Source organism: Eriocheir sinensis, chromosome 38 (genome assembly GCF_024679095.1).
Source record: "Eriocheir sinensis breed Jianghai 21 chromosome 38, ASM2467909v1, whole genome shotgun sequence".
NCBI classification, from domain to species: Eukaryota; Metazoa; Arthropoda; class Malacostraca; order Decapoda; family Varunidae; genus Eriocheir; species Eriocheir sinensis.
The window spans coordinates 4,361,548-4,376,547 of record NC_066546.1 but is presented as its reverse complement, the minus strand read 5'-3'; positions in this window follow the sequence as shown (position 1 = coordinate 4,376,547).

Genomic DNA, 15,000 nt, shown 5'->3' with positions numbered 1-15,000 from the left:
AGAACACAAAACTTGACATATTATAGATACAAATGAGCAATGACACTGTCGGTCCATTACAAAATAGCAGAAACTAAAATAAGAACAAAAATAAGATTTAAAAGAATACAAGAATACAGTAGTGCAATAATACAATACAATACACCGCGATAAAAGAATACAAAAGCAATATAGTAGTAAAATACAAAACAATACACTACAATACAAGAATACAAAAAACAATACAGTAGTAAAAAAACAAAAAGAACAGATCGATAGTAAAATACAATACAATACACTACGATAAAAGAATACAAAATTACAATTCAAAAGTAAAATGCAATACAAAAATAGAACAACTTATGACTAAAAACAATAACTGAGTGCAAAATGATGGATATGCCTAATACTCAGTCTTTGTAAATTTCTAAAACCTGCCAGATGATATTGCATACAAGGTTGTTACCGTGATTTGCAGAGAACATGTCATTAATAGATGACAAGCCATATGTATCTGGTATGTGTTGCGTCAAAGGGCAGCTCTCGATCACATGCACCTGGGTCTATACGCCACCACAAACACACAGCCTCTCCTCTGCCAGTGGGAGGTGGCCTAACCCCCTCCTATTCCACCTGCCAACCTCCGCTACCAGAGAGTGCGCCGACACACGAAACCGAGTAAATGCTGCCCTGTGACGTTCACTTATATTATGTTTAGTTACATATATGGGATGTGCTTCCAGACTGGGGTTCATTATGGTCCTATATGTTATTCTCCTTGATGATGTGGAATTAAGTACATAATTTTTTAATTCATCCCACCCTATTTGGATGTCATCAGGGTTCTCTTGTAGCAAGGCTGTCACGTGTAGCCTCGTGTTCATTCTAGTACTGAGTACGGTTTTAACTGCAAAGACAAATGGGTCATCGTTCATCACACACACACACACACACACACACACACACACACACACACACACACACACACACACACACACACACATGGCCCGGTAGCTCAGTGGATAGAGCGTCTGCCTCACAACCAGAAGGACCGGGGTTCGATTCTCCGGCCGGGTGAAGATAAGTTGGGTTTATCTTCTTTCACGTGTAGCCCCTGTTCACCTAGCAGTGAGTAGGTACGTGACGTCAGGCAAGGAGTTGTGACCTCGTTGTCAAGGTGTGTTGTGTGTGAGTGGTCTCAGTCCTACCCAAAGATCGGTACTATGAGCTCTGTGCTCTTCCGTAGGGGAACGGCTGGCTGTTTCGAGAGAGACCCGCAGGAGACCAAGAGGTGAATTACACACACACACAATCGGTAGAGCGCTGCGCTGTGAGGCTTAACGGCTAAACAGGCGGCGGTTCGAGCCCCGCTCAGGCCGGATTCTTTCGGTTGATTAGGAGTGGTTACTGTCCCCCCTTGAGCAAGGGGCATGGGGTGTGTGGTGTGTGAGGTCCTGGCAGTACCCAGAGATCGACGATAATGAGAACTTGCTCTCGTCGGGAGGGTACCTGCTGGCGAAAGCGAGTCCAATTCGTGGTCAGGCCGTGGTGAATTACACACACATAAACACACACACACACACACACGCACCAGCACCACCTCTCTCATTCTTACAAAAAAAAGAAGAAAAAAAAACAATCAGGCACACAATATCTCCATTTTAATGTAACAGACCTCTTGTTCTCCTCTCCCTGCCATGTTTCCTGATTCTATCATTTTCATTTGTCTTCGTACATCTATTCAACAAAACTCTTTACTTTCCTCTCTTTCATTTCTGCATTTCTAAATTCTTTTTCTTTACTTTCACTTTGACATATTTTCCTACTATTCTGTCATAATATTGCCTTAACCCTCCCTCTTCGGCTCCCCAGGTAACTTCTGTAACAAGTATTAGGGGACACCTTTCTGTCGAACCTACCTGTTACTAGGGTATTCGCGAAGGGTTCATGTAAACACCGGAAGGCGTGAAGAAATGATGAAGTGAGGAGTGGGTGAAATTTTATGAAATTGATTGTTGAAGATGTGAGGATTAATAATTTGGGATTGACAATTGAATATGTGTTGACGAGTGAGAAATTAACGGGTGCGAGGGAAATAGAAGTGACGGTATGTAGGGTGAAAGAATCAGAGACAGAAGAGGAAAAGGCGAGAAGACTGATTGTTGAATGAGTGAAGTGTGAGGAGAACTTGAGCAATTAATTAATGAAGGGTAGGTAGGGTATGGGGATGTAAGGAAAGAATGGAGGTTGTATGGTAGAAATGAGGAAGGATTATTATTGCTAAATTAGTATTATTATTGTAAGAGACAAAAGATGTAGAGAGGGAGGAGTGCGGACACTATACTCCATGCTTATTTTGCTGTTCCTAAACACCTGAGACGCCGAGGAAGAGAAAATGAAAGTGAAAGCGATGAGAGAGAAGGAGGAAGATGGCGAGGAGATTGCGGTGAAGCGAAAAGGTTAAGAAACAGAGCGAAGGACCTGGCTTGTCAATCACTCGGGAAGGGAGAGCGGGGACGCCCAGGAAGACCGGGTGCACAGGGTGACTGTGAGTCCGAATCCGCACCCTAGGATGGCGGTGGCTAGCAAGCTCAACCTCCCTTTGACAAGTCTTTTATTTCGTCCTGCTGGGTGTCTAGTCGCCCTCCTCACTGCATAGCCCAGTGGGGGAACCGGTTTGGTTCCCGACAGTCCGGCGAGGAATGGAAGGGGAAAAATGTAACCCATGAGTCAAAGGGGAAAAACAAATAGCTATGGATGATAAGGAAATGGATGGTGGATGGTTGCACCGCAATGTGAAATGTGGAGAGGAAAGAAGATATAAGGAATGTAGTGAAAATATGAGAGGTATGAAGGATTGATAGTTCTTGTACTAGAGTCTAGAGGTATACGGAATGATGGCCGGAAGGAATTAATCAGGAAATGAACTATCGATGGGTAGACAAACGTGTGAAAAACATGTGGTGAAAGAAGGATATTGTTGTAGGGGATAGTATGGGAGTGGAATGGAACATGAATGAATGTGTGTAAAGATTTATTTTATTTTTTTTTACAATAAAGGAGGCAGCTCAAGGGCACACAAAAAAGGAAACAATAATAAAAAAAAGCCCTCTACTCGCTGCTCCTAAAAAAAATCAAAAGAGGTGGCCGAGAGAAAGGTCAATTTCGGGAGAAGAGGTGTCCTGATACCCTGTTCTTGAAAGAGTTCAAGTCATAGGCAGGAGGAAATACAGATGAAGGAAGATTGTTCCTGAGTTTACCAGCGTGAGGGATGAAAGAGTGAAGATGCTGGTTAACTCTCGCATATGGGGTTTGGACAGTATAGAGATGAGCATGAGTAGAAAGTCGTGTGCAGCGGGGCCGCGGGAGGGGGTTAAGCATGCAGTTTGCAAGTTCAGAAGAGCAGTCAGCGTGGAAATATCGATAGAAGATAGAAAGAGAGGCAACATCGCGACGGAATTTAAGAGGTAGAAGACTACCAGTAGGAGGAGGAGAGCTGATGAGACGAAGAGCCTTTGACTCCACTCTGTCCAGAAGAGCTGTGTTAGTGGAGCCCCCCCACACGTGAGATGCATCTCCATGCGAGGGCGGACAAGGCCCCTGTATATGGATAGCAACTGCGCGGGGGAGAAGAACTGGCGGAGACGATACAGAACGCCCAACCTCGAGGAAGCTGATTTAGCGAGAGAGGAGATGTGAAGTTTCCAGTTGAGATTTTGAGTAAAGGATAGACCGAGGATGTTTAGTGTTGAAGATGGTGATAGCTGAGTGTTGTCGAAGAATAGGGGATAGGTGTTTGGAAGATTGTGTCGAGTTGATAGGTGGAAAAATTGAGTTTTTGAGGCATTGAAGGACACAAGGTTCCTTCTGCCCCAATCGGAAATGATAGCAAGGTCTGAGGTTTAGCGTTCTGCAGCCTCCAGTCTGGAGTCGTGTACTTCCTGTTGAGAGGGTCTTCTATTGAAAGAAGTTGAATAATGCAGAATGGAGTCGTCGGCGTATGAGTGGACAGGGCAGTTTTTTTAGGGAAAGAAGATCATTGATGAATAACCGGAGAGTGGGTGATAGGACAGAGCCCTGTGGAACACCACTGTTGATAGGTTTAGGGGAAGAACAGTGACCGTCTACCACCGCAGAGATAGAACGGCCGGAAAGGAAACTGGAGATAAAGGAACAGAGAGAGGGATAGAATCCGAAAGAGGGCAGTTTAGAAAGCAAAGACTTGTGCCAGACTCTATCGAAGGCTTTCGATATGTCTAGCGCAACAGAGAAAGTTTCACCGAAACGGCTTAGAGAGGATGACCAAGAGTCAGTTAAGAGAGCAAGAAGATCGCCAGTAGAACGCCCCTTGCGGAACCCATACTGGCGACCAGATAGAAGGTTAGAAGTGGAAAGTTGCTTTTGAATCTTCCGGTTAAGGATTGATTCAAAAGCTTTAGATAGACCGGAAAGTAAAGCTATAGGGCGGTAGTTTGAAGGATTGGAACGGTCACCCTTCTTAGGCACAGGCTGTACAAAGGCATACTTCCAGCAGGAAGGAAAGGTAGATGTTGATAGGCAGAGACGAAAGAGCTTGACCAGGCAGGGTGTCAGCATGGAAGCACAGTTTTTAAGGACAATAGGAGGCACTCCATCAGGTCCATAAGCCTTCTAAGAGTTGAGGCCAGAGAGGGCATAAAAAACATCATTTGGAAGAATCTTAATAACAGGCATAAAGGAGTTAGAGGGGGCATGAGTAGGAGGAATATACCCAGAATCTTCCAAGGTGGAGTTCTTACAGAAAGTTTGAGCGAAGCGTTCAGCCTTAGAGACAGATGAGACGGCAGTGCTGCCGTCAGGGTTAAGGAGAGGAGGGAAAGAGGAAGAAGTGAAATTGGAGGAGATATTTTTGGTTAGATGCCAGAAGTCACGGGAAGAATTAGAAGAAGCAAGGTGTTGACATTTTCTATTGATAAAAAGTTTTGGTGAGTCGGAGAATAGATTTGGCATGATTCCGGGCTGAAATGTAAAGGTCATAGTTAGCGGGAGTTTGAAGGCTCTGGAACCTTTTGTGTGCTGCCTCTCTATCTTTAATAGCATGATAACAAGCATGATTAAACCAAGGCTTTTTAGGAATAGAAAAAGAACGTGGAATGTATGCCTCCATTCCAGAGACAATCACCTCTGAGATGCGCTGGGCACACACAGAGGGGTCTCTCTCCTGGAAGCAGTAATCATTCCACGGGAAATCGGAAAAGTACATCCTCAGGTCGTCCCACCGAGCTGAAGCAAAATGCCAGAAGCATCGCCTCTTCGGTGGGTCCAGAGGATTTACAGGAGCGATAGGACAGGAAACAGAAACAATGTTATGATCGGAGGAGCCCAACGGAGAGAACAGTTTGACAGAGTAAGCAGAAGGATTAGAGGTAAGGAAGAGGTCTAGAATGTTGGGCCTGTCTCCAAGACGGTCGTTGAGGAGAGCAAAGTTGTAGGCTTGTTCACCAGGCTGGTCAGTGAAAGAGGATGAAAGCCAAAGCTGGTGGTGAACATTGAAATCTCCCAAGATGGAGATTTCAACGAAGGGAGAGTGAGTCAAGATGTGCTCCACTTTAGAATTCAAATAGTCAAAGAATTTTACATAGTTGAGTTAGGTGAGAGATAAACAGCACAGATGTATTTAGTAATAGAATGACAATGAAGTCTTAGCCAGATGGTGGAAAATTCTGAAGAGTCAAGGTCGTGGGCAGGAGAGCAAGTGATGTCGTTGCGCACGTAGGCGCAACATCCAGCTTTGAATTGAAATTTAGAATAGGTTGGAGAGAAAGAGATAATATAGTAATGAAGATTGAATGCTGTTGTGATGTGGAGAATACGGTAATGCAGGATGAAGGCAAGAGATAGGACTGGGATGAAGAATGGAATTTGATGATGTTTGAGGTGAAGAAAAAATTAGAGGGATGGGGAATGGAAGAAAAAAATGATCATGGGAAAGTAGAGGAAAGAAAAAAAAAGTTGAATATGAGTTTTGGAGGATAAAATATAGATTTAAAATGGAATGGAAAATAGACGGCTGAAAATGTGTGAAGAGCAGAAAAGGAATGAACGATGAAGGAAGGGAAAGTGAGGGATGAGAGGGAAACTGGTCTTGGGCAGGCAGGTGTGAAGGGGCCTCTCAATTAGCTAGGTATTAGATCTTAGCATAAATGAAAGAGGTGTTGTACATGTGTGTGTGTGTGTGTGTGTGTGTGTGTGTGTGTGTGTGTGTGTGTGTGTGTGTGTTCCAATATATGCGCGAGAATAAGGCTCGGTTAATGGGATGCTTTCCGCTCGCCCGCCGCTCACCTGATGACCAAAGCAAAATTAGTTGTAGGAATTTCGGTGCATTTTTAAACATTTCCATTGCAAACTCCGATTTAAGCTGTATTGTATGGGCCTGTGTGTGCCTGTTCAGTGTTTGTTTTATGTGCTACTTATTTGTGTGTGTGGTGTTTGGTGTGTGTGAGTGTGTGTGTGTGTGTGTATGTGTGTATGTGTGTGTGTGTGTGTGTGTGTGTGTGTGTGTGTGTGTGTGTGTGTGTGTGTGTGTGTGTGTGTGTGTGTGTGTGTGTGTGTGAGAGAGAGAGAGAGAGAGAGAGAGAGAGAGAGAGAGAGAGAGAGAATGCTAATCATATTTTCCTTCTTGTTTACAGGTAAGAAATATGCAGGCAAACTTTTAACAACCTTTGCACCTGAGCCCGACGTGCAGGTATGTAGAGAAGCCTTCCTAGTCAGTAATATTGATGAAATAAATGAAGAGAGAGAGAGAGAGAGAGAGAGAGAGAGAGAGAGAGAGAGAGAGAGAGAGAGAGAGAGAGAGAGAGAGAGAGAGAGAGAGAGAGAGAGAGAGAGAGAGAGAGAGAGAGAGAGAGAGAGAGAGAGAGAGAGAGTGGACGCCATAAGGGAAGTGCAATTGAACTGTCCACAAGTGATTGCTAATGATAATGGAATACCTGCATGCAGACGAAGGAGAGTGAGGGTAAGCGAAAGGGAAGGGGAGAGGGGAGGGGAGTGACTCATCCGTTGTTAGAGGGGAGAAACCTGCTTATCTGCTGCATTAGGAGGGGAAAGGGGAAGGAAATAAAGTGAGGGAGAGTCAGGGCCACGAGTCAGGAAGAGGGGAGTGTGGAAGCGTCTGCAGAGGGGAAAAATAAAGATAATATGCACTGGAAATGATCGTTGTTAAGTCCATTCCAGGTGAGAATGATTGTATAGGAAGTTAATTAATGTAATGGCGGGTATGAAAGAAGGGCAAGTGAAGAGAATCCGAACAAGGAATGATCGCACGAAGATAACCTTAGCAATATTTTTTCTTTTCAGTAAAGGAAACAGCTCAAGGGCAAAAGGCAAGGAAAGAAAGCCCGCTAAGTAAATTGAGTTGAGTTGCCAAGAGAGAGATCAATTTCGAAAAGAATGAAGAATGTTAAAAATGCAGGTAAACAAAGTACATTTTTCAACAGCAAAAGGAGGCAGACCATTGGTGAAACATTAAATAATAAGACAAGTGCGCGCCATGGTGTTCCCTTAAGAAATAAAATAATATTGCATAAGTACAATATTCCGGTCAGATATGTGTCTCATTGCTCCTCTGAAGTCATAAGATGTGGAAATACTGACATTTTGAACAGCCTGGAATTCATTAGTAAAAAGGATGAGTTAATGAATATAATTGTTAACTCTTGCCTTCGGAAGTGGGAAAGAATAGAAAGAAAAAAAATCATGAAAGTGTGGGATAAGGAAGTGTCAAAAAAATGTCATAGATAAAGTAGAGGAAGTAGGAAAGGGGAAAACAGGGTGACGATGTAATTAGGTAAAAATAACTTAAAAGTGGATTTAGGAGAGAAAAAGTGGATAGAATCAGAGAGAGAGAGAGAGAGAGAGAGAGAGAGAGAGAGAGAGAGAGAGAGGAAAATAAATTAAAGGGAATTAGTTACGTTGAAAAGAATAGCCCCAAGAGAAGGTAGAAAAAGAAAAAAATAATAATAAAAAGAAACAACTGAGAACACGGAAAAGGGCGGCGAAACACAATGGGAAAAGAAGATAAAAAAGTGATGAATAAGGAAAATAACAAAAAAGGAAAATAAAATAAAGAGAGAAATGATAAGAAAACGAAAATAATTACGATGCTTAGCTCGATAGCAGAAAAAAATGAGAGAGAGAGAGAGAGAGAGAGAGAGAGAGAGAGAGAGAGAGAGAGAGAGAGAGAGAGAGAGAGAGAGAGAGAGAGAGAGAGAGAGAGAGAGAGAGAGAGAGAGAGAGAGAGAGAGATTTATCATCGCACTCACAACTCCTTACCCTCCGTCCATTCTTCCCGTTACGTATATATCCTTTTTTTCCTCTCTTTCCGTTCCCTCCTTTATTTTTTTGCCTTCCGTATCCTCCCTCCCATACGTTCCCATCATCCAGCTCCACAAAACCTGTTCACCCTTTCCTCAATAGACTCTCTTCTGCTTCTTCTTTTCTTCGTCCTCGTCCTCCTCCTCCTCCTCTTCGTCCTTGTCCTCCTTCTCTTCGTCCTTGTCCTCCTCCTCTTCCTTTTTCTCCTCAATTCCTTATACTATCCTTGTTCCATTAACCTGTTTCTCCTGTTTTCCATTTTTTCTTCTTCCTCCTCCTCCTCCTCCTCCTCCTCCTCCTCCTCCTTCTCTTTATCCTCGTTCTCCTCCTTCACTATACCTCCTCCTTAACAAAAGGCCAGAGAGAGACGGTCTGGCACGGTAAACTAGGCCGGCTGGAAGGACGAGAAGAGGAGGAGGGGGAGGAGGAGGAAGAGGAGAAGGAGGAGGATAAGGAGGAGGAGGAGGAGGAGGAGGAGGCTGGCTGGCTGTTGCTTAATGATGACTAAGGAGACTCATCAACCAGAGCAAGGGACGTGTGCACAAAGACCAGCGGCGCGTCACGAGAAAGAACTGCAGAAGGCAAACGAAAACGGAGGCTTCTGGCGGACTTCGGCGAGCGGCGAAAACGGGGCACGAGGGCAGGTCGAATTGGGACACTCCGGGGCGCCAGGCGTGGAAGTGGAGCGCATAGGGACGTCGTTTGTTGCTCTTACGGGCGAGGAGGCAGAATGAGGGACACTTTGAGGAAGGTTAAGAAATGCGAGACACTCAGGAAAGTCAGTTGTAGCTCTTTCGGTGGGAGGAAAAGAAAGTCTTGCGCGTGTGGAAGTCAATTGAGGACAAGTGAAAAAGGAAGTAAAGAAAAGGGTAAATATTAGGTAAACGAGAACTGGAGCTGCTGGCGGATTTTTGGAGAAAGGAAAGTGAGGAGAAAACATGTCAAGAGGAAGAGGAATGCGAAGGCTTAAGGTGACGAAATTCGGAACAGTTAATGGTGTTTACAGAGATACGTTGTTGGGGTGAGCAAAAGGAAAAGTAAGATAAAAGGTAATGAGTGTTTTGATGGAGTTTTGCGGGCGATAGTAAAGAAAGGGGAACTGCATGGTTATTTTATGAATTGGGAAGGTAAAGATGACCAAGGTAAGGTTTCAGGTAATTTCAGTTGGTCAGAGGAGATAACTTATTTTTGTGTGGGGGAACTTATTCTCGCTTTTTTTCATCTTCTCTTTCTCAGTAGTGATCTTGGGAGGAAGGAGAGATTAGAGGAATGAAGGAGAGATTAAAAACCTCAAGCATGAAATAAGTCTCCGCATAATCCTCTTAGTCAACTTTTTAAGGGGGGAAAAAAAAAAAAAATATACAAATTTGATTGAAACTCTTATCCTTTCTTTAAGAAGAGAGTATAAATAGGAGAGAGAGAGAGAGAGAGAGAGAGAGAGAGAGAGAGAGAGAGAGAGAGAGAGAGAGAGAGAGAGAGAGAGAGAGAGAGAGAGAGAGAGAGAGAGAGAGAGAGAGAGAGAGAGAGAGAGAGAGAGAGAGAGAGAGAGAGAGAGAGAGAGAGAGAGAGAGAGAGAGAGACCGACCGACCGACCGACCGACCGGGCTTGATTAATAAACTGTTTTAAGGGCTGACAGGGAACCGATGCGAAGTAAAGGGAAATGAAAAGAATGGAAGTGAACAACGATACGGGAAGATTGAAAAAGAGAAGGGGAGGGGAATATGGAAAGCTCGGCAACGGAAAGCCTGTTCGCTCATAATCTGAAAGTTCTTTTGTATATACGCTCGGTTTGCCCTGCTTCGTCAAAGTAACGATCAATACAATTTTTAAGGGAGTTTAAGGTTCTTGCTCATAATACGTATGCAGGAAGGTCGTTCCAGTGTCGGATGACTCTGAGAAAAACAAAACTCCTGCTGATGTCCGTAGTATATTGCATCGCTTGAAACGGTAGACCGATTTTTCTAGTGTGTAGGTTACTTCGGAGCTCTTAAAACAAAGTGATCAATGTTACTAAGCCTTATCAGGTACTTGAAGACATGTATCAAATATCGTCGTAAGCGTCTCTTTTTTTTCCCAACACAAGGAGGTTGAGTCGCTCGATCTTTTTTTTTTATACGGCTGAGCTCTTAAGGGTGGTATGATTTTCGTAGCGCGTCGTTGTACTCTATCCAGTAGCTCAATGCTCTTGTAGTTAAGTGACCAGAACTGCATTGCATAATTCAGTTAAGTAATGGAAGGGAAAGGAACGGGAAGGAAAAGGAGAAGGAAGGAAAAGGAAAGGATAACATATCAAAAGAAACGTATGAAAGAAAAATATCGAGACAGGGAATGGAAAGCGTGGAAAGGAAAATAAACAAAGGGAATAGAGAAGATGATGCATGGGAGAGGAATTGAATGGGTGTGAAGGAAATGGAACATAAAAGTGAATGGAAAGAAACGAGAAACTAATCAAAGGAAATAGGCTAAAGTGAAATATGATCTATATAAAAGGGAGGTTGAGAAGAGGGGAAGGCAAAGTAAGGGACGGGAAGGCTGGGTTTGCTAAGGCGGGGGACGGGAAAAATGGAAGAGGAAGAAGAGGAATGGGCAGGAAGGTTGGTGTAGTGGGAAGAAACATGACCGGCGGCTGCAGCAGAAGGCCGGGCAGGATTAATGTTCATGTCTGTGGGTTCCTAAAGAGTGTGTTGCCAGGGTGAAATTGGAAGCTGGATTGAGAGATGCTCGGAGGGGAGGGGAGGTGTTGCCTTGTGTAGTGTTGTGTTGCGATATTTTTTAAGGAACTTGTCTACGCCTGTGCTGTCTTAAAAAAAGTGTGTTGCAAGAATTATAATTGAGGCTGTGTTAAGAGGTGAGAGATAAGGGGGTTAGGTGTTGCGTTGCGATGGTTTTAAGGAATTTGTCTATGCCTGTGCTGTCTTAAAAAGTGTGTTGCAAGAATTATAATAGAGGCTGTGTTAAGAGGTAAGAGATGAGGGGGTTAGGTGTTGTGTTGTGAAGGACTGTATTACTTTGTGTTGGTTTTAAAGGTTTGCCCATGTTTGTGTTGTGTAAAAAAGTGTGTTGCCAAGGTTAAAATGGAAAATGTATTAAGAGATGAGAGTTGAGAGGTGAGGTGCTGTGTTGAGTTGTGCTGTTTTGTTGGGTTGTGCTGTGTTGCGATGACTTTAGAGGTTGTTCTGTGTCTGTTCTGTCAAAAGGAAATTGGAAGCTGTATAGAGAGGTGAGAAATGAAAGGTTAGGTGTTGTGTTTTTATGTGTTGAGCTAGGTGGTGTTGCGATGATCTTATAAGTTTATCTATGTCTGTGCTATGTTAGTGTGTTGCATAGTTGAAATTAAGGACTATAGATTGAGAGAGGTAAGAAGGGAAGGTGTGTGTTGTGTTGTGCTGTGTTGCGATGTTTCTATATTCCATGTCATTGCTGTCTAAAGAGTGGGCTTCCCAGATGAAACTGAGAACGGGATTGAAAGAGGCTTGGAGGGGAGGCCAGGTGTGTATTGTGTTGTGTTCTATGATGCAATGCTTACAAATGTTCATCCATGGCCGTGTAGTTTTAATGAGTGTGCTGGCCAGATGAAATTGGGAACGGCATTAATAGAGGTTTGGAAGGGAGGTCAGATGTTAGTGTGTTTTGTGTTGTCTTATATTGAAAAGCTCGCCGGGGAGGTAAAGGAGGATGTTGTGCTGTGTTGCGATGGTTTTGAAGGTTAGTCTAAGTTTGTGCTGTGTTAAAGAATGTTACAAGGATGAGGATGGACGCTCTGTTGAATGATGCACCGAGGGGAGGTAAGGTGGTGTTGTGTTGTATTGTGTTGTGTTGTTCTGTGTTTTGAAGGTTTGTCCAATTTTGTTCTGTTTTTAAAGTTACGAAAATGAAAATGGAAGATGTATTGTGAGCTGCTCGTAGGGATGGTCGTGTTGAGTTGTGTTGTGTTGTTTTGTTATGGTGTGTTTTGTTGTGTTGTAGTGATTTGAACTTTTTCCAGGTGAGTGATGTCCTAAAGTGTGTGTTACCCAAAGGAAATTAGAGCGTGGATTGAGATCTATAAGGGAAGAAGGGGTGAAGAATTGTGGATTAAGAGAAGGCGAAGGGAAGGTGAAGGAAGTGTGAAGGAAAGTATGAAGAAGAGGTTGAAAATTATGGTTGAGAAAAGGGTTAGAAATGGGACGCAGGAAAGGGAGAGAAGGGAACGTGTAGGAGGAAAGGGTGAAGGGAGGGAAGGAGTGAGGTATGGATGTCAGGGAAAAAGGGCGTTAAGGAAAGGGGTGAGGAAGGGAGCTCAGTTAGGAAAGATGTGTTGTTAAGTGTTGGGTTGTGCTGATGACTTGTGTTGTGTTGTGTGTTGGGATGGGGCCTGATTCTCTCTCTCTGGTCAGTCTCTCTCTACATCTCTCTCGTGGATATTGGACCTGTCTCATTCTCTCATAGATTCTTAGTGTTGGTGCACGTCACATTTGGATCATCAATGAAGACAGTCGAAGACTCAATAACCGCATTAACAGAAATTCAACGTACACAAAAGATTGGCAACACATAAATCTCAAATTCTCACAGCAATGCATCGATGCAGCAAATAAAGCGAACAGAATGTTGGGCTTCATTGAAACTTTGTATTCAAGAATAAAGATGTAATGTTTAGTCAGACCCCACTTGGAATATGCGGTACAGTTTTGGTCTTCCACCATGCAAAGGATTTTTCTAAATTAGAAGGTGTTCAAACGAAAATGATCCCTTCCTTGCGCAACAAATCCTACGAAGAAAGCTTTCTACCCTTAACATGTTCTCTCTTCGTCGCCTTCGAATGTTTTAAAATACTTAATGGTTTCACGAATGTAGACAGATCAACATTGTTTATGATCGATGATACTTTGCGCACGAGGAACAATGGCGTAAAACTCAGATGTAGACAAGTAAATTCAGACTGCACCAAATTTTTCTTCACGAACGAGTTAGTGCGAGAATGGAATAAGCTTCCACCGTCAGTGGTCCAGTGTAACACGATTGACTCCTTCAAAATAAGCTCGACCGTCACTTCCTTCAACTTAATATCAACTAGAGTAGAAATGCAACGTTTTGGAGTCTTCTGATTAATGTAAAATCACTTAGGTTTAAGGACAGACCACCAAGTCTGGACCATGGGGTCTGTGTGGTCTGATTTCTATGTATGTAAATCTCTCTCCAGAAATATTCTGTAATATTCTGTAAATTATTAATGACTGAAAGTCCAACAATAAACAGAATATACGCAACAGATAACGTAAATACGCAAGTTAAGATATTTAACGAAGTCTTTTTAAATTGTCTCGATTTATGCGCACCGTTAGTAACGCAAGAAGTAAGGAGGCCCTTTGCCCCATGGATCACTGAGGAGCTGAAAACACTCATGCAGCGAAGAAATACTGCCTTGAAGGACCTTAAAAAAGATAAAAGTAACACTAATTTGGAAATTTACTATAAAAATCTAAAAAGACAAGTTCGAGCTTTGATCCGTCAAGTTAAATCATAATACTATAACAGCAGACTAGAGAATAACAGAGGTAACAGTAGAGCCACCTGGAAGATTATTGGAGAATTGATTCCTGGCAGCAAGAACACAGCAAAGACTACACATAACAATGAAGTGACAGCTAGTCATTTTAATACTTTTTTTGCTCAAGTGGGTAAATGTACATTTGAAAAATCTCAACAGAACTTAAGTGATGCAGATTTAATACTACAACCATTACACACAAATTCAAGACATGACATTAATTCACATAGTAATTCACATATGTTTCGACCTGAACCCACAAGCTGGGAAACAATAACTTTAGCTATCAAACACATGAATAATAGTGGCTCTTACGGATCAGACGGTATCCCTTTTAAATTTTTAAAAGACGCCCTTCCCGTCATCATTGCACACATTACTTGCATCATAAACACCTCAATTGTAACTGGAGTTTTCCCCACACCGTGGAAGCACTCCTTTGTTTTACCTATTTTTAAGTCTGGCAATGAAAACGAACCTAGTAACTACCGTCCCATATCTCTCCTACCCATTCTTTCTAAAGTGACTGAAAAAATAGTTGCATCTCAGCTTACCTTATACCTAGAAAAAAATAATCTGCTCAGCAAAACACAACATGGTTTCAGACCCAATCTGGCCACTAATACTGCTTTATTAAAACTAACTAACGAACTCTACGCAAATATGGACAACAAGAAAATTTCTTTAATTACCCTTTGCGATTTATCTAAAGCTTTCGACAGTGTCAGTCACGAAATATTGCTAAACAAATGCCTCAACATGAACATAGATTCCTTCTGGTTCCAGAATTACTTAAATGATAGAACACAATCGGTGCGGATAAATAACAGTATGTCTGACAGCTCCAGCATGTCCTACGGTGTGCCTCAAGGATCAGTACTTGGTCCAATTTTATTTATTATATATGTAAACGACCTTTGGCGCTATTTCTCGAACTGCCAAATAATCCAGTATGCTGACGACACTAAGTTTATCCACAGTGGTTACATAGATGATCTTAACAACATGATACGTAAAGGAGAAGAAACTGTTAAACTTGCAAAACAATACTTTAATAAGATTGGTCTACTGTTAAATGCACAAAAGACGCAGAACATGTTCATTGGAACAAGGCGGCTCCTCTCACAGATTCCTCCCG